Source organism: Neovison vison, chromosome 11 (assembly GCF_020171115.1).
Source record: "Neovison vison isolate M4711 chromosome 11, ASM_NN_V1, whole genome shotgun sequence".
Taxonomy (NCBI): domain Eukaryota; kingdom Metazoa; phylum Chordata; class Mammalia; order Carnivora; family Mustelidae; genus Neogale; species Neogale vison.
Genome location: NC_058101.1, coordinates 126,882,417 through 126,903,598, shown reverse-complemented (window position 1 = coordinate 126,903,598; position 21,182 = coordinate 126,882,417). Strand labels below are relative to the sequence as shown.

General features: G+C 36.1%; 1 pseudogene; it reads left to right on the top strand.

The window, feature by feature from the left end:
• LOC122890514 overlaps nt 1-19,985 on the top strand; it is a 67,072-nt pseudogene extending 47,087 nt beyond the window's left edge.
• The last annotated feature ends 1,197 nt before the right edge of the window (nt 19,986-21,182 follow it).

Below are 21,182 nucleotides of genomic sequence, written 5' to 3'. Positions count from 1 at the left end.
TAAATAGGAATAAGAGTAATTGGAATAAGGTAAATCAGAATAATATTGCAAATCAGATTTCAGTTGTTATGTTTTAAGTTGTGCTTTTAAGCTATTTTTGAGGAAAAATCATTTTTTATGTCAACTTTATATTCAATGGGATTGTCAGAAAAGTGCCATTTTAAAGCTAGTATAAGCAGAAAATCATATTTAAAAGATTATTTTTATGCAATCATATTCTTCAACTTGTTTTCGGTAGGGAACTATTGCTTTTTAAAATAAACTAGGCTAGTTTGGTGGAAAAATATTTTGATAAGATTTTGAAAAGAAACATACCTAATTTTATAATTAAGAGACTGGATTTCTGCCAGATTTTATTTGATGTAAATTGGTTTTGATTAAAAATTCAGTTACCCAGTCTTGTTTTTGGAGTGTAAAAGTAGTTAAGCTAGTTCAATTGAAAATTCATATTTATAAACTCTCTTTGTGAAGACTCATATTTTCTGAAATTTCTGATAAAAATTTAAGAATATTTTTTGTTCAGAAATACTAAAGTTTTAAACTATTTCTAATTAAAATTTATTTCCATGAGGTGTTTGTATTAGAATGCATGTATCCAATCACATTTGGTAAAACTTACTTTATTTCAAACATATATCTAAAAATACTTGGTGATTAAAGAATGGGGAGGACAGAAAGAAGTTAACTTAGGATTTTAAGTAAAATAACCACTTCTATTAAAATTCAATTCTTAGGATCATAAATAATACACAGCATCATGAAAATTTAGATTGGGATATCCTTTATGACTTCTAAGACTTTTTCATTCTTTCCTGACTTATCTTCCATTTTTTGTCTTATTTACAGATTTCTCCCTCCTGTTGCTTCTTGGACAGTCCCTGTTTCAGTCCTTATTTTTCCTCTTATTTTTCTCTATTTTCTTTCCCTCAATGGCTAGAGTTGACTCTGATGGATTTGAGTAACTCTCTCAGGTTACCCCGTGGTCAGCAAATTAAAGTTTCCTTGATGCCCAACTTTGTATTTTTTTGCTTGGTTGGACATCTTCATCAGAACATCCATGAATGACCCTGAGAATCTGTGCAAACAACATGTCAAAATTCTCTCTTATTATCCTCCAAAGCTCCCCTTCTTTTGAGTGCTGTTTTCCATCACTACCTCCTTTACGTGGTTCTCACTAAGGTATTAAGCCCAAAGAGCTTCTGTGATGTCTTTCATATTTATTCCCTCTTTTATTTCCCTGCCAAATCTCTGTATGTCACGATCTCAATATTCATGAACAGAGCTCTATCTTCTTACCTTTCTCTATTTCTTTCCTGAATTTGTCCCACCAAATCTATTTTATTCATTGTAGCTAGAACAGTCTTTATAAAGTATGACTGAGTAGTCCAGAAATTTTTCCGTGCCACTCTGCAGGGAGGAGAACCAATGCACCAAACTAGTCTCATACCTTAGTCCAAAACCTAGTTCTTTCTCTTGCATTCTACATTTCATGAGAAGGCATCCACGACAGAACATACATAGCTACGTACTTGTTTTGCTCCTTTTCCTCACCACCTAAGATAGTATTTGTCATCTAACAGGCACTAAGAGAGAATTTCTGGATGACTTTTTAAATTAACATATAATGTATTATTAGTTTCAGGGATACATGTCTGTGAATCATCAGCCTTACACAATTCACAGTGTTCACCATAGCACATCCTTCCCCAGTGTACATCACTCAGCCACCCTATCCCTCCCCCAACCCCCCAGCAGCCCTCAGTTTGTTTTGTGAGATTAAGAGTCTCTTATGTTTTGTCTCCATCCCCAGTCCCATCTTGTTTCATTTTTCCCTCCCTTTCCCTCCATGAACCCCTGCCCTGCCTCTCAAATTCTTCATATCAGAGAGATCATATGATAATTGTCTTTCTCTGTTTAACTTATTTTGTTTAGCGTAGTATACTCTAGTTCCATCCATGTTATTGCAAATGACAAGATTTTGGTTTTTTTGATGGCTGCATAATATTCCTTTGCATCTATATACCACATCTTCTTTATTCATTCATCTGTTGATGGACATCTAGGTTCTTTCCATAGTTTGGCTATTGTGGACATTGCTGCTATAAACATTCAGTGCACGTGCCCCTTTGGATAACTACATTTGTATCTTTAGAGTAAGTACCCAGTAGTGTGATTGCTGGGTCATAATAGGGTAGCTCTATTTTCAACTTTTTGAGGAACTTCCATACTGTTTTTCAGACCAGCTTGCATTCCCACCAATAGTGTAGGAGGGCTCCCCTTTTTTGAATGACTTTTGGGATCCTCTTCCATCTCTAAGCAATCAAGTTTTATATATTTTATATTCCCCAAATGTTTCTATTTTTCCTTTCTAAGCTTTCTACCACCAATCTGCTCAGTTGTCCTTATTTTTTGCTGAGGGTGTATGTCAATAGCCTTCTTACTGTTTTACCTCATGAATAGATAAAACCATGTCATTTTTCTGTTTAGAGCTCATCATTGGTTCCTGAGATCAGATCCTAGACTTTTAGCCTTGAATCAAAACTCCATGATCCAGCATGTGCCTACTTCTACAGGTTTATATTTTCCCACTCCCTGCTTTATCTTCATATTCTGCCTTATGAAAGTTGTAGCCTTCTTTTTTCCATTCCTCCCAACCGTCTCAATTTGTCCAGGACTGAGGGGGTTCCCAGGACACAGAATTTTCACTGATATTTGGGAAAGTAAGGGGAAAACCAGGATGACCCCAAAACACTTGAGGCAGTTTCCAGCTACTATACCTTTAGGCCATAAGCCAACTCTCCCTGGAATTTGATTTCTTCCCCTCTTTGTCTAAGCATCACTGATCCTTGAAAATTATGCCAGGAGGCACTATAGTTAGCCCCCCATTAACCATGGGCCAGGGGAATCAGGCAATGACTTCTTCCCAAAATGCAAACCCTGTCATGTTTCTCTTTAAATTCCTAGAAACTTTTTATTGATCAATTTTTTTTTAAAGATTTTATTTATTTATTTGACAGACAGAGATCACAAGTGGGCAGAGAGGCAGTCAGAGAGAGGGCGGGGATGGGGGAAGCAGGCTCCCTGCTGAGCAGACAGCCTGATGCAGAGCTTGATCCCAGGACCCTGAGATCATGACCTGAGCAGAAGACAGAGGCTTTAACCCACTGAGCCACCCAGGTGCCCCATAATGCTCAATTTTTAAAAGCAATTAATACATATGCATTAAATGAGTAAATTACTCACAACAGAATAAATTCTAAAACTTGGACAATTTGACTTTCAAAACCTCCATGAATAAGCCCATTTTAACAATTAATTCATTTCTTTCTTTTAGACTTGATGTAATTATTTAATTTATGGAAGATTTATTGAGTGTCTACAGTTTTCAAGGCTTAATTCTCTTCTGTATTACTTTCTATTATTTACTCTCAATGTAATCTTTTTTTTTTTTCAAATGTGCCATGTTTCTTTCAGTTTTTTTACCTTTTATTGTAAGACCATACTCAAAATATACTTATCTATATCTTTGCCTCTCCAAATTCATTTTATTTGCTGAGGTACAGATTAGCTGCAATTTTCTTTATGAAAACTGATTTGATTAGCAGTCCAAAATAATTTCTGTAATCTTGGGCTATACCTCGCTTAGGTCGTTTTTACATTCCTTGATAATTTTTGAATTGTACTGTATTATTTGTACTTTTTGTCTTTTCTTCCTTACTAGATTGGAGATCCTAATCTCTGAATCTTCATCATGTAATTCAGTGTCTTGTGTATTCAATGAATTAAATATTAATTTGTTTTTTTATGAATATAACAAGAATGTGGCATAATTTTTGAAACCCAAATGAATAGTGGAAATGTCTATGCCCATTGAACATGGAAATTATTATGTTCCAGACCATCTAGTGAGAGGTAGGCAGATTTAAAAGCATTTTAAATTTGTTTTTCTAGCTATGAATTAGGACATTTCTTCTATAGGTCACTAAGTGTAACCTTGACAACCAGCTTTCCTGTATTTATATAAAAAATAATTTATACAGAAATGCTTTTTTTAAATTTTTTAGCAACTCAAAGTCAAATACCCTTTCTTTGAATTTAAAATTGCTTCAACTTACTAAGTTTCTGATTCTTTTTTATAAACTGTTGCCATGAAAACAGTGTTTCAGATGTTTTGTCTTCCTTCAAATTTCACATTTGTTATCATGCTCTCTCTATATATATACCTCATGCACACACACACACACACACACACACACACACGAAACAGACCTCTTTGCTGTGGAGATCCAGGTTAATGTTTTACAATGTGAATATATAACCCTTTATACTTGTGGCTAACATTTGGAAAATAACTGGGGAACAGTAGAACACTTGATTTAAAAATATTTATTAGAGGTAATTTATAAACTGAAAAACAAAATGATTTTTGTTTCACTAAAATATTATTTTCAAGTATTCAAGTATATAGTTCTGTTATTTTGAAGTGCTTTGTGAATTTGCTCTTGCCTTTTAGATTTACTCCTGTAAGTAATTGCCCCTTCAAGTCCTGTCAGTTCTATCAAGGACCTTCACTCCTCCCTCCCTGAATTCCTAGTGTAGTCTTTGTACCCTTCTCACCCATACAATGAGATGGCAGAATCTATCCTTTCCCCTCTGTACTGCCATATAATTACGCTCTTAATCCCTTTCATAAAGACATGATTTGACTGTTTATTTTTCTTTTAGACTAAGAATATGTCACCATCACCAGGTAAAATGCACAGAGGAAAGAGCCAAAGATAAGATGTGAAGAATCCTGACTGGTAGCCGTTGTGTTGAAATATGAGTTTTCAGCATTCAGAGAAATCAGCAAGGATTAATATCTGCTAGGCTTTTTCTTTAAAATCAATTATGTGACCAACAGCTCAGATCCATATCCTCCACTGGGTCAGCAAATCTGTTATCATTCAAAATCTTACCTCTTACATGCTTTGTGCCCTGGAGTGAATCTCAGGAATGTGAGTTCTGCACCTTCCCCCACAGCTAATTCCTACTGCAGGGTCTCGATGATCATGAATATTTTCAGAAAGACTACATATGTAAATGATCTCAAAATGAATTATTCCTTCTATGAGTGGCTTTCCAAGTAAACCCAATTAACTTAATTGTTCAATTCATTTACTCAGATAACAGACATAATGTTAGTACCTTCCCTAAAAAAACTCTAAGGAGTTTTTAGCACAGTAGGGTATATAAGATGGAACCAAATAGCATAGTAAATGAAAACTTGATAAGCATCACAAAAATATTCAAAAACATTCTTAGGAATTCAGTGGTTCACTTCTGACTGGGAGGATCACGGAATAGCATGAGCAAGGACGGGGAGGTAAGACAATGCCTAGCCTTGAGGCTTGACAGAGTATTTGTGCCAATTACAGACATGACAAGTGAAGAGGAATTTCTGGTGAAGAGGATATCCTCTCAGATAGCCTTTTAGACATATTAAGTTTGATTTGCTATGAAAGAGCCAGGGATATCTCTCTAGCATGTAGTTATGAAAGCAAAGCTCAAGTTCCAGAAAGAGATTAGACAATGATATACAAATATGACGGCCAAGTGCACTGACAGGCTGGTTGAAGTTTTAGAGACCAATGAATTATGAAAGATGACAGTATTAAGATTCGTAAGAAGATAGTATAGAGGTTACTAAAGAAATAGAGAACAACAAGCAAACAGACAAATCCAAACCAAACCAAACTAAAACAACAGCAACAACAAAACGACCAAACAAAAAACAAACTTACCAAAACCCTGGGAATGTTGAAAGACAATATAGAAAGAAAGTCAGAATGAAAAGCGTGAGACTAGGGGCAAAAAAGAAAAAGTCAGAATGAAAAGCGTGAGACTAGGGGCAGCTGGATGGTACAGTTGGTTAAGTGTCTAACTCTTGGTTTTTGCACAGGTCATGACCTCAGTGTCTGGATCTATGCTCAATGGGGAGTCTGCTTCAGGATTCTCTCTCTCTCCTTCTGCCCCTACCTCTGCTCATGCGCATGGATGCACATGCTCTCTCTCTCTCTCTCAAAAATAAATAAGTCTTAAAAAAAAAAAGGAATAGCATGAGAATATAGTACGATGGGAATCAGCAAACGTTGTGGAAAACATACAGAAAGAAAAGGGTTTGTCACCTCCTCAGTTGGAGGAGAAGAACGAAGAAGTGACACTTGGTTATATTTTAGAGATCAGATTGGCTGAACTACAGGGGAAAGAAGATTGTATGGGGCTAGGCTAAATGAAGGAGCAAGTATGAACTATCATTTGAAAAAGTTTCAGGGTGCGTGGGTGGCTCAGTCGTTAGATGTGTAGCTTCCGCATAGGTCGTGACTCCAGGATCCTGGGATCTAGCACCCTATTGGGCTCCCTGCTGGGCGAGAAGCCTGCTTCTCCCTCTGCACTCCCCCGGTTTGTGTTCCCTCTCTTGCTGTGTCTCTCTCTCTGGCAAATAAATAAATGAAAAGGTTTTGATGAAGAGAGAAAAATCTAGTAGACGTGTGTGAGCAGGAGAAATTGGAAGACCACAGAGTTTTGTAATGATCAATTGAAAATGGAGAATTACATTCTTATATTTTTAAACTCTGATTTCTTTCCTGGCTGTAATGAATCAATACAGTGCTGTTTGAGTTTTTGTAAGATTTGTGCCATTCTGTCATGCTTATTACTATTATTAGTGTGTGTGTGTGTGTGTGTGTGTGTGCATGTGTGTGTGCATGTGTTTGTGTGAGGTCTCATAAAATGACCTATCTGCAGGATGACCACAACAGATCTTAAAGCCTGGCCAGTGTGCCAGCTAGTAGACTGCAAAGGGAGGCAACGTCTCCATGTTTATGTAACATAAGAAATTGTGATGACTTTAACGGGCCAAGATTGACAGCATCCCCTCTATACTTTAGTATTACGTATTTATTTCTAAGTATTTCTTTATTGAATTCAAAGAATTTATTTTTCCACCCTTTACTCGTTTGATATGCAGCTTTTCATTGTAAGAATTCCAGATTTTTTTTCAGTGAGAATCCAAAAAATATTTTTATTCCACCCATAAGAGATTATCTGTGTTAAGACATCTATGCAATCTGGGCACAAAAATCACATTCACAAAACATAAGGAAGGACTGAAAAAGAAAGGAAAACATTCTGTCACATTTCTCTTGTTTTGCTTATAGAATGTATAAGATTTTAATAAAAATCAATTAAAAATTTTCTCCCAGACTCCTGGCACCTGAGAAAATCATGGAAATCTTTAGAACTTTGGTGAAAGATTTTTTAAAAAACGTAGAAAATGGCTTTATTAAGTCAGTTTGTCCTCTGTGCAACCTGAAAGCAGCTTCCTTTGCTCTTTGAAGCTTCCATCAGGCACCCTGCCAGGTGCGACACAGACCTCATTCCAGGAGCTGAGATCTTCTCTCATTGTGTTTGTGCTTCAGGGTACATTTCAAAACTGATAGATCAAATTCTTGGTTCAGCTAGTCTTTAAAAAACAGGCAATTTATAAATGAGCTATTTTAGCCCTGAGAAAGAAGTATTTGTTGGATCATTACTTATGGAATGTTCTGATCTTTAATTCTCTGCATAACATATTTTGTAAAGTTCCTGAATCCTGAATTATCAAGTGGATTTTATAGAGAAGGAAAGAAAATGAGAGAATAGTTAAAAATTTTTTGTTTTGATTTTTTTTCAATCTGTCAAAGCAAATATTGGAGATCCTTTAAAATCTATTTTGGAGAAAAGTCTTTAAAAAGTGCAAATTTAGAAAATCCATGCAGTAATTACGTATCATATAAAATCTGAGAGCCCTCGAAGTGTGTGACTTGAAAGGAAAAGAGGCCATGGTGGAAAATATTCTATGCTTTTTTTCTTCTCAATGTAAGAAAAAGCAGGTTCCAGGAATGTGTTTAAAGGTTAAAATTGTTCATAAATTTAAAAATCAAGGGAAATAAAATGAACCTTGAAAAGAATTCTAGTATTTTGTTTGGAGTATCTTTAAAATAGAAAAACAGATAAAAATTATTATTTTTTTCTTTAAAAGGAATGAAATGAGGTAGAAACACCTTGAATCATTTATTATAAGAAGTAGGTGCATCACAGGCTAAATTCTGTAAGTTTCTCTAACTCTTTTGAATTTTAGAATTCTAGGATAGCTTTAAAATCTTTGTTGCTTTGCCTAATACAAGTGCTGTGAGAACCAGAGATTTGTCTGCTTCTAGAGACCGATGTACTCTTAATTTTTTTCAAGTATATTTTGTTGTAATATTACCTATAACTGTGAAAATCTGTTTTTTTTGTTTGTTTTGTTTTGTTTTATTTTTTTATTTTTTTTTAAAGATTTTATTTATTTATTTGACAGAGAGATATCACAAGCAGATGGAGAGGCAGCGGAGAGAGAGAGAGGAGGAAGCAGGCTCCCTGCTGAGCAGAGAGCCCGATGCGGGACTCGATCCCAGGACCCCGAGATCATGACCCGAGCCGAAGGCAGCGGCCCAACCCACTGAGCCACCCAGGCGCCCCTGTTTTATTTTTATATAGGGACAAGATCTCCAACTTCAAGTATGGAACTTCAAGAATAATTTTTATAATAAATTCCGTATATTATTCAGGATACACATTTTTGTTTTAAGTTTTTAAACAGTGTCTGGGGCACTTGGGCGGCTCAGTCAGTTTATCACCTGCATTTGCTCAGGTCATAATCCTGGGGTGCTGGGATTGAGCCCCATGTTGTGCTCTCTCTATCTCTCCCTCTCTCTCTCAAATAAATAAATAAAATCCTTAGGAATAAAACAAAAACAAAAACTCAAACAGTGTCATTGTTGCCATTGAGTTGCTCCTGTCACTTTTGAGCAGTAACTGTGCAATATTTGGTTGTGAGTCATTTGCCATCACATACACCTGTATTGTGAGGCAGAGTTTCGCCAATATAACGAGTTACTCAAACCTAAATATTTTTAAGGAAAGCCAAAAACATTTTTTTTCAGATCACAGTTTATTGAAAGAATCATCTACAGGCCATCACTACCTGCTCTTCCTTATCTTTATCAGCTTCTCATTGTTATTAGTATCTGAAATTCTCAAACCATTGGAACTTCCAGAACTTTTGAACTGAGACATGATATTTTTATTCCAGTCACTGGAAGCTTAGTCATGAATATTATTTTGGGAATTCATCTAAGATTAGTTACAAAGTTTTAAGATTCTAAAGAAATTCCTGACCCCTAAACAGCACAGGTTTTCTTGGCAGCAAGTCTAATAAAAGGCCTATAAAAGGAAATAAACTTAAGTAGAAAGAGGACATTTGCATATTTTTAATGTTTAGTCTCTCTCTTGGGCATATTGAAAAATTTGGGCCAGCACATTTCCAGTAACATTTAAGAAGAAAAAGTGTTTTTTTTTTCTCGCTTTTAAACTTCTTTTTAATGTTACTGCTTCTTTTGCTTTTTAGATATTTTCTTTTTCATAGACTCTTTCAATTAATTTGTTCCTTAGATTTCTTCTTTGATTCTTCACAAATTTTCATGTGATTTAAATTCATTGAGGATTTTCAGTGCTTACTTAATAATTAAGTATATACCAATTTTGTTACCTGAAGTTTCTGAAACTATTTAAATGTCTGTATTATCTAAATTTCGGATTTGGATATCAAAACATGAGTGGATAAAGGAGATTTATAAGTTCAACAAGCTTTTACTGGATCACTACTATGTTCAAGATTTTTAGCTTAATGCCACAAGTACAAATAGAAAAATAGTTACATAAGAACTTATTATGTATGTAGTTGGGATATTGTACCTGAAATACAGTTAGAATAAATTAACTGCCAACATGTAAGGGTTTTAAATGGTTGAGAGAATTAGAAAAGACAAATCTGAAGGAGGTGAAATTTGAACTAGTGGTCTTTAGAGATAAGTAGAATTGACGTGATGTCTGGGAGGGAGAAGGAGGTAGCAGGATTCCTGAGAACAGATGAAGTGTGAGTAATGCCGCAAAAGAAGAAAATGGTAGGAACACATTTATAGCTTTGCATAGCTGGATTATTAAATATTCGTCGGGGATCAGTGGGATATAAAGCAGGGAAAGGAGGTAGAGACCACATTGTAGAGGACTCTAATATCTGATTGCAAGGACCCAAAGAGGTAATTGAGTGTCCTTAAAAAGAGACCAGGTAATTTAAAAAAATAATAATTGGACATTGGCATTTTCAGTGGATTAGAGCAGAAAAGCCTGTAGGCGAGAAAGCAATTTATGAGGATTTACAATAAACATTATGGTTTAAGTGGGATTGAAAGGCATTATGGACACGGATTTTATAGGCTTTTCAATTGTGTGAATATGGCCCCAAATGTCATAAATGATCAAAGGGCTGTGCCTTGGTGAATAGAAGCAAATAGAAGCACCTTAGAAAGAGATAGATAGGTCAGAAGAAGGAATTAGTTCTGATGGAGTAAGTGTAGTTTTCTTTGGTCCTACTAACTTTGTGGTTGCAGTGGAAGCATCCAACAGACAAATGTCTAATACCTTGTTGTAAGCATAGTCCTTGAGCTTGGCAAAGAGGTTACAGGGACTGGAGATACATACAAGTGAGAGAGACATTTCTACAGACAAGATTGCTAAAGACCATGAGATGAGAACAGAGTTGTGTACTCTGAGGGACAGAGTACTGAGGGGAGAGACATGTATACTCACAGGACAAAGCTCAAGAAATAGATTTAAATGGGGATAGAAAGAAAGTAAATGGAGTTGCAGAGCAATTAAAAAAGAAGTAGGAAAATTTTATGGGGGGGGATTCAAATGAGTCTGTCATAGACGTATGGAATGAAACAGTAGGGGGAATAAAGATGAAAACAACTGGGAAAAGCTCTCTGATCTTGGAGATGAGGAGGCCTGGATATCTTAGTAGGAGGAGTCTCAGCAGACAGGCAGAAAGGAAGAGAGACCATGGGAAGGGAATGGAAGAAAGCCACAGAATTAGAGGATGAAGAAAGAGGATAATTGAATAACCAAGTACGTAAAAGAGGGAGTGATCCAGAGTACAGGCAGCTGAGTTGTATATCAGAGCACCATTTCTTTTTCAGAAAAATAAAATAAAAAATAAAAAAGTGACTCTGAGAAGGTGTGTGCGTGTGCATGTGCATGTGTGTGTGTGTGTGTGTATTAATGGGTGTTTTTTCTTCTTCAGTGCTGGCTTAATCTCAGCAAAGTAGGGCATAAGATCCTGCTGAGATTGGTAAGATCTGGATGAAGTTAAGGATTTGTGTGAAAGGTTTTTAAAAGTGTTATAAGAAGCATCAATCTAGGACTAGAGTGAAGTTCTATGTTACCTCTTAACTTTGTTCATTGTTATTTTTCCACTTAATTCTTGTTAGAGACTTCTGATTATGCTCAAAATAGAAAAAATCAAGTAAATTTTTTTTTTTTAGCGATTCCTAACAGTGAAAAGATTATGTAAATTTACTAATAAAACACCTTTTTTTTTTGGTAACTTTGGCTAGATTTCAAAAATAATTTTCAACTTGGGCACCTGGGTGGCTCAGTAGGTTAAGTCTCTGCCTTTGGCTCAGGTCGTGATCTCAGGGTCCTGGGATCGAGTCCCACATTGGGCTCTCTGCTTGGCGGGGAGCCTGCTTCCTCCTCTCTCTCTTTGCCTGCCTCTCTGCCTACTTAAGATCTCACTCTGTCAAATAAATAAATAAAGTCTTTAAAAAATATAATTTTCACCTCATTTTATTCTATAGATATGCTCTCTGTGTTGAGTTGATTTAATTCTTAGAATGGATGAAGTCACATATTAGCAATATTAAATAAATTAACCATATTTATGATTATCCATTTAAATATGTGGTCCATATATGTATATCCATATGCCATACACTTTTGTATAGGAAAACCATAAAATATACCATAATTATCAATTTAAATTATATATACACAGTATAATTATTTTTTACTCAAAAATCAATTAATTGCTATGATTGAAACTATCATGATTTATCAAGTACTTGCAAGGAAATGCGACTAGATATGCTAGAGATATTCTGCTAAGAAGGTTTTCTGATTTGAACATCTGGAATTACTATCCACACTCATACACAGAGACACCCACAGTATCTTAAAATTTGATGAGAAAATATATTAAACCAGTTCTAAAAATAATTTTATTTCTTGACCTTTGAGTTTTAAATGCTTTGTCACTCTTGCACTTTTCAAAGGCAACATTTAAACTTGAAAATAATGACCAATGGAACCATACTATAAAATATCAAAACAAATAATTTTTGCTAATGTTTACAAATATCCAGTTCTCTTCAATTTCTTAACTGACAATATTCTACATTCCTTGGTCTTCCTTGTACCTAGATGGAACAATGTGATACAGTTTTGGACCATGTTACAAGAGGAAAACTGACAGACTCCTACATTTCCAGGTTCAGCAATAAAACATCCTGTGCCCAACATGTAGAGACCAGACTCCTGTCTCTACCCAAACCATGACAGGAAATAGCAATTCACACTCTCACTTCTGGCAAAGAAGAAGTTGCAGGGTCCCTGAATATCTGTCCCTGTGGGAATCCTATCTTTCTTAACTTCTTGCTCCATTGGCATACGTAAAATGGCACAGCATCATGGGGAGGACTGTGCCACTCTCCTGCTTTGTCATTGTGAAAACTAAGGGCTAGGTGTGGAATTTGCCTCCGCGTCCTGTGACTTCATGTCTGGAGCCCACAGCTGTGTGCTGTGCTCTCAACTTTCCACCCTCCTTCGTGATCATCCCCATGTGTAGAATACCATGATTTCTTCTGAGCATCCACTTTCTACCCATCCTTCAGACCTGCCTCAAGTCCTTCTTCCACTCCCAACCTCTCTGACCTACCCTTTCTCCGAGCCTCTCTACAATATCATTTCACCAGCCTACTCTGACCATTCCTTACTCCTATCCTTTCATTTCCTCCATACTTACCATTGACAAACATTTTGGCTTTCTTATAGTTAGTTCTTCAAACCCAGCAGGCACGATTGAACTTCTAGGGCCTGTCCCTTGTTATTTCCTCTGCCTGGGACTATGTCCATCTGGCTTAGCTCCTTTAAATACTTCCCTGACCCCACTCTGCTTGAAATGTTAACTCATCACTCTCACCCTTGGAATTCCTATCTGCTTCTCTGCACATAGAGATTACTATTCAGCATACTTAACACCATCTGATGTATGGAAGTTCTATGTATTTACTTATTGTCTGTCTCTGCCCAGTAGAACGTAAGTTCGATGAGGTCAAGGACTTTTGTCTTTCTATTCATTGCTCCATAAGGGTCTGGTGCACAGTAGGTGCTCAAAAATATATTTTTGAGTGAATGAACTACTACATTTTACAGAGAACCCAAAGTTAGAGCTAAAACTTTGTCTTTTTTATGATATGTTCTGCAATATGTTATGATATGTTCTTTCTTTAGTCAGTTGAGCTTGGAAGAAAAAATCTCCTAAGATGTTGGAGATGGAAAGACACCAGATATCTCATACATTTCTTGGGGGAGAACTATCTAAAAGAGGTCCCAGATGAAGGTCATTGACTTTGGATTTTATGCTAATAAGAAACAAACATTTGACCAACCAAGCAACTATAAATTTAGGGTTGCTCATTAAGGCAGCTAGCATTACTTATCCTAATACAGAATAACTCAGTAAACTAATTCTGCTTCTCACAAAAAAAAAGAACTTCAGTATTCTCGTACATTAATTATTTTTTTAAACTGAAAACTTTTACTAACACTTACTCTTAAATAAACCTGAAAATTATGGGAGAGCAAAGTGAAACATGTTTCTTTACTGTATGGCTTCTTAGACTCTCCTGTCATTATAAATATTTAAGAAGGAAATATATCAACATTTCTAATCATATTTATCCAAAAGAGCACTTTGGTTGAAGTTACCTTTGTTAACATCGACCAGACAATATTCCTCCCAAACAGTCTGCATTTAAAAGATGGCAATAAGTGAATTTTACTGCACAAGATTATCAAAAGATTAACTGTTTGCAATGGAGCTAATTTTTTTTTAAAGATTTTATTTATTTATTTGACAGAAAGAAATCACAAGTAGATGGAGAGGCAGGCAGAGAGAGAGAGAGAGGGAAGCAGGCTCCCTGCTGAGCAGAGAGCCCGTTGCGGGACTCGATCCCAGGACCCCGAGATCATGACCTGAGCCGAAGGCAGCGGCTTAACCCACTGAGCCACCCAGGCGCCCGGGGCTAATTTTTAATTACACTGAAATACACGATTTGGCATTACTTTAGAAATAATGAACAGGAATCCATCAGAATCCTAGAAGAGAACATAGGCAGTAACCTCTTCGCTATCAGCCACAGCAACTTCTTTCAAGATATCTGTCCAAAGGCAAAGGAAACAAAAGCGAAAATGAACTTCTGGGACTTCATCAAAATCAAAAGCTTCTGCACAGCAAAGGAAACAGTCAAAAAAACAAAGAGGCAACCCACGGAATGGGAGAAGATATTTGCAAATGACAGTACAGACAAAAGGTTGATATCCAGGTTCTATAATGAACTCCTCAAACTCAACACACATGAAACAGGCAAATACATCAAAAAATGGGCAGAAGATATGAACAGACATTTTTCCAATGAAGATACACAAATGGCTATCAGACACATGAAAAAATGTTCATCATCACTAGCCCTCAGGGAGATTTAAATTAAAACCACATTGAGAGATCACCTTACACCAGTTAGAATGGCCAAAATTAACAAAACAGGAAACAACATGTGTTGGAGGGAATGTGGAGAAAGGAGAACCCTCTTCCACTGTTGGTGGGAATGCAAGTTGGTGCAGCCTCTTTGGAGAACAGTGTGGAGATTCCTCAAGAAATTAAAAAATAGAACTTCCCTATGACCTTGCCATTGCACTACTGGGTATTTACCCCAAAGATACAACAGATGTTGTGAAAAGAAGGGCCATCTGTACCCCAATGTTTATAGCAGCAATGGTCACGGTCGCCAAACTATGGAAAGAACCAAGATGCCCTTCAACGGACGAATGGATAAGGAAGATGTGGTCCATATACACTATGGAGTATTATGCCTCCATCAGAAAGGATGAATACCCAACTTTTGTAACAACATGGATGGGACTAGAAGAGATTATGCTGAGTGAAATAAGTCAAGCAGAGAGAGTCAATTATCATATGGTTTCACTTATCTGTGGAGCATAACAAATATCATGGAGGACAAGGGGTGTTAGAGAGGAGAATGGAGTTGGGAGAAATTGGAAGGGGAGGTGAATCATGAGAGACTATGGACTCCGAAAAACAATCTGAGGGGTTTGAAGTGGTGGAGGGGTGGGAGGTTGGGGGAACCAGGTGGTGGGTATTATAGAGGGCACGGATTGCATGGAGCACTGGGTGTGGTGAAAAAACAATGAATACTGTTTTTCTGAAAATAAATAAATTAATTTAATTTAAAAAAAAGAAAAGAAAAAAATAAATAAAAGAAATAATAAAAATTCTACCGAAAGTGTTTTTATTATGCCTATGAATGATACATAATACTCAAATGTGAAAAATTCCTTTAAATAAACAGTATACAGTACAGATCAATAATATAGCCTAAACATAAATCAATAATAATAAGACATGAAGAAGCAAGCTATAATCCAAAAGTGGAATAAGCATTCAGAGCTGGCAACCCCAACACAATGACCATTCATATTGTTATGCATGCCCTGCCTTAGGCAAAACATTTCCAGTGTTGTTTTAAATAATTTTATTTCTCAGTAAGATGTAGAGGAATAGATTAAAAGATAATGCAACCACATTTTCTATTTGTAATTCTGTGAATTTCCTGAATTTTCTTTTAGACAGCAAAAGTAATACCATTTTATGTTTAATTCTGTGTCTCTGAATGTAGCCCACTGCCACATGCTAACATGTTAGTAAGAGAAAGAAAAAAAAATTGCTCAGATCATTAAAAGGTATAATTTAGTGATAATGATTTTCTCCATTCCATTTATAAGCCAGGCGGAATTTTAATAGAAATAGTTGAGAAATATGAAAATTCATTTTACATCTTCATGTCCACTGACTCTCATTTAGAGAACAATAGCAAAAATAAGTATCTTGCGGGCGCCTGGGTGGCTTAGTGGGGTAAGCGTCTGCCTTCGGCTCAGGTCATGATCTCAGGGTCCTGGGATCAAGTCCTGCATCATGCTCTCTGCTCAGCAGGGAACCTGCTCCCTCCTCTCTCTCTCTCTGCCTGCCTCTCTGCCTCCTTGTGATCTCTGTCTGTCAAATAAATAAATTTTTAAAAAAAAGTATCTTGCAAACTTCTTCCAACTGGATGATTCCTCAGTTAACATTTAGGAGAAAAAAAATGTATATATAAATTTTTAGCTTAAAATTTTTAGCTTAAAAATAACATTCTTGACTTTTCCTTTTAAGGTAACTTGTTTCTTATTTTATAGCTTTTCCTGGGCCGCCTTTGGGAATTTCTTTAAGTCTAATATTTTTTAGTCCATTAGTTAAAACTAATTCATAATTTAAACTGGAATTCATGAAAGTAAACTGAACTTTGTAGTACTTTGCTGTGAGGAAAGAAGAGGAAGATATAGCAGAGGCGACGGGGAGAGAATACTAACCACAGATAGCTAACTTGTACATACACAATTATTGTATCACACAATAATATCTTCAGTACTAATAAAAAACATACATTCTTTCAAATTACAATCAGGTGCACTGGTAGCTAATGCAAAGAATGCCACTACAGGATCTACCTGAAGGGCAAGTCCAGTGCAAAGTCTTATTATAATCAGTGCTGTTATTTGCAGCTTAGCTTGACTGAGAGGTTGATAATGAAATAGCAAATTCTTACCACTTACACATCAAAATTCACATGACTTCTGCAGAGTTTGCTTTTAAGAAGTCACATTGCGTTTCAATACTGAAACCATTTTAAATATTGAGACCAAGGACATGCTAGTCTCAATCGGTCACAAGGGTACCATAAATTGCAAGGGCACTATAAACTGCTGTAAACACCAAGGTTAACATCCAAATACTTGGCTTTTTAGGCTGTGTTGAAAACCTTTTTTTTTTTTTGGAAACCTGATTATACATTGCATGGAAAGGAAGCAAGTACAAGCCAAGTAATAGAAATATCATAAACGTTCTTAACAGAGGATTTTAGTAGCATTCAGTGTAGAAATTAAAATTTAGTTAAAAACTAAGGACTCTTATGATTAAGAAAATTGATAATTTAAACCTTATCAGGTAAAAAAGTAATAGAATATTGAGGGGAATAGAGACTTGAATGCTCAAGTAATAATTAAATCCTATTTCAACAGGTGTCATAGGAAGTTGTTTGAGACCTGAAGATTTCCTCCACAGGGAGAACTGACTGCCAAAATAACTTATTTCCCTGGGGGGCTGCTACATTTGTTATTTTTTTTTTCATTTTGTTCAATCTAAATTTGCCTTAATTTTACATGTAATAATTTCAATTCTGACTTCAGGAACAATTGAGCGGAAATCTGATCAACTTTTCATAAGCAACTCTTAGTATGTCTGAAGACATGCTACATTGTGTCATTACATCTTCCATTCTCTAGGCTCAATAGCTCCTATCTTCAAGGCTATTGCTCTTGCAACATTGTCCTAGTCATCTCATCTCACCAGTCATACTCCTGTGTGTCTCCTGTTTGCAAAGCACTTTGCAAGTGGAAGTTTCTAGAATTTTGATGCAAAACCCTGAGTGTGTTTTGATGCAGGCAAAGTTTTATTTGGTGGCCTCTGGACACTGCTATAGACAGTATTGTCTATCCTGAAAAGTATATTAAATGGAGGAACATTGAGGTTTTGATCAACTGAAACATGTACTGTTAAGTCATGTCTTTATCTTCTTATGAAACTGAATTGTTATGAAACTGACTTGTAATGCAAAATATTATATCTATTAAATTTCAATTGCATGGATTTAGCCAACTGTCCCAGACTGTTGAATATTTTTGCCCTTTCTCTGACTAGTAATGAAAAGGTCATCAAAGTTTGGCCTGTGAACCAAATACAGCTTAGTGCCTTTTCTATAAATAATATTCCATTGTAAAAAACCCATGTTGTTATTGTTGTTGTTGTTGTTCTTCTTCTTCTTCTTTTTTTTTTTAATGCATGGTCTATGGCTGTTGTTATGCTGTAAGTGACAGCAGAGTTGAATACTTTTGACAAAGACTATGTGGTCCATAGGATGTAAAATATTCACTATTTTGTCATTTATAGGAAAACTTTCCCATCCCTGAGCTAGTACATCAGTTGTCCTTTCTACTTTCCTGCAGGTTCAGTGAGAATGCATTTATGTCCTGGTGAAGACTGTGGATTAAAAGGCTGGACTGAGTAGGAATATTAGAAGCAAAAATCCAACTGAACACAGATACATAATCATTATTTTTGTATTAACTAATTTAATCTGATAATCTGATGTGTTCCCAAGTAATTAAACTGTCACTCAGCCCATGTTTCTTGTTCTCACAAAGGAATGCTTTGTTGAAATGCAGATATTCTCTCTCTGCTACACTCCTGAGCATACCATTCCAGTAACATTGTGAAACTGGAAATGAGTTAACTCTAATGGCTTCTTAAGAGCCCATGTTTGCTCTTAGAACTCATCATTTTTCTAAGTGCCAGCATTAACCCATTTTTCCCCTCAAATGTATTTCTCAGAAAACTAGCCCTTGTAAGACCTTGAATAACGGCTTCCGAAGCCAAACAACTTGAAGAAATAATATATTCTATACACTTTCTGAAGTCTCAATACACATTAGCATGTTAAAGGGTATGGAGACTTTCTACAAGAAATGTATCTGGTTAAGGGGAGTCAATACTTTGCTTCCCCACATTATTTAGCTACAGCATGCTCTTTTCTTCTTATATATTTATCCACAAACTTCGGTGGAAGAAAATTTAGAAAAATTTATAAATTCCCTTGAGGAAGAATGTAAACTCAATGAGCTTCAGATGTTGAAAATCTATTTCCCGAGGGCATCAGAAGTGGGAGGAAAATAAGCAGGAATAGTTTAAAGTCTGAAAGTGTCGCAGTATTACAAAAATAATAATATAATTCTAAGAATGAATGTCCATTTTGCTGTTTTACCTGAATTTACTAGGCTGAATTTATACTAGTTGAACTAATGGTAAGGGTAAAGAATAACCTTGATTTTATAAGAGCAGCTAATTATTAATTATCACAGATATAGCAATAGGCATAAACAAAAAGAGTAAATCATATCAGAAATGTGAAAATCTTCAATGAAGGCTGGAGTTATTTCTTCCTTATAGTAAATCCACAGCTCATTACCTTGCAAGTAGTAGGTACTTATTTAATTGTTGTTGAATAAGTTTGCCAATAAATAAAAGCAGAAATTATATGGTATTATGGTTCAACCAAATGTCATGTAATAGCGATATTTCTGGTAATGCAGAAAAATTTCACTATTTTTTAAAGACTTTTTATTTATTTATTTGCCAGAGCGGCCATGCAGGAGTTGCTGCAGGTGCAGCAGCTGGCGGAGGAGCAGAAGCGCCAGTCCAGGAAGCAGCTCATTGCAGAGAGAATGGCCAAGTTGCCACAGATGATTGAGAACTGGCGGCGGCAGCAGCAGGAGCACAGGGAAAAGGAGCAGGCCTACAAGGAGCGGCAGGCCCGACTGCAGGTTGAGGCCCAGGACCGCCTGGGCTACCATGTGCACCCGAGGAGTGCCCCCTTCCAGATGCTGCTGCAGGACCTGGAGAAGCAGCAGCGCAAACGCCTCAAGGAGGAGAAACAAAGAAGAAGGAGGCACGAACTGCTGCACTGGCTGCTGCTGCGGCCCAAGACTCCGAAGCCTCGGTGGCACCCAGTTCCTGAGCTAGTCTCTCCTAATAAAATCTGCTGCCCGACAGCCCCCCCACCCCCAAAAAAGCGGGGTTGGGGGGGCAGGCTCACCGCTGATGTGGGGCTTGATCCCAGGACCCTGGGATCATGACCTGAGCCGAAGGCAGAGTCTTTAACCCGCTGAGCCACCCAGATGCCCCAAATTTCACTATTTTTAATTGGTTTTTCCATCAAAGTAGAAACATATATACAGGCAGTCCCAAATAAAAAATGAAAGAAATATGAGTTTAGCCATAAACTCATTTTGTTTGTTTGTTTAGGCATAAACTCGTTTGTTTGTTTAGCCATAAACTAATTTGTTTGTTAAACAAAACTTTAGCTGTGATTCAATCAGAGCAGTCATGTTCAGTATTTCTGTATTCATAGCCATGGAAGCAGAGCTTACGGATCAATAACCATCAAGCTGTGACTTCTTAGTTTGAATTTTAACATATACATAAATGCTGACCATAAAATTCAGTAACATAAATGTGCAAATGTCGCAGATAAGGACCTTCAGACTCCACCCTAAAAATACTTTGGGACATATAATTTCAGTACTTCTTTTTTAAACATTTGAGCGCACTATTTTTAAATGCATATTTAAACATAATGTTTTAAAATATTTATTAATCACAGTGATATCACTTAGGAAACCACAGCCTAGAAAAACCCACTGAGTCTTTCTCTGGAAGAAAATTCTGATATTTTAGTTCTTTATGAGATTAGCTTTTCAAAATACCTTTAAACATTTTGAGTATCATATTCAAATTTTATGAAAATATAGCTACTTATTTACTTTAATCTGAATTATTTAGTGGGGGAAGATATATTATAAGGAAGTTTTGTTTGTTTTTATTTTAGAAACTGGATGTCCTAGAAACTGTTAAAAGAAGGTTATGACTCGTTGTGACATCTGACACTCCACTGATCAGTAGGATTAATTTGACTAACTTGCTTGATTAAATCAAAATACATGTGGTTTGTATCACATAATCCTGCTGTGAACACTTAGTCTTAAAAAAAAACTTGGCTTCCACATATCCTGTTTTGGGGAAAAATTATTAGGTAACTCTTATTTTACTTTTTATAATTATATCATAATATCCACCCCACCACATACACAGTATTGGTTTTTGTAATTTTCTACAGAAAGGTTTTTTTTTCCCTCCACCTTAAATTTTATGTTAATTATATCTCGATAAAAAATTACTATAAGAGTCAAAATTTGGGAAGATGGCATAGAAGTAGCAG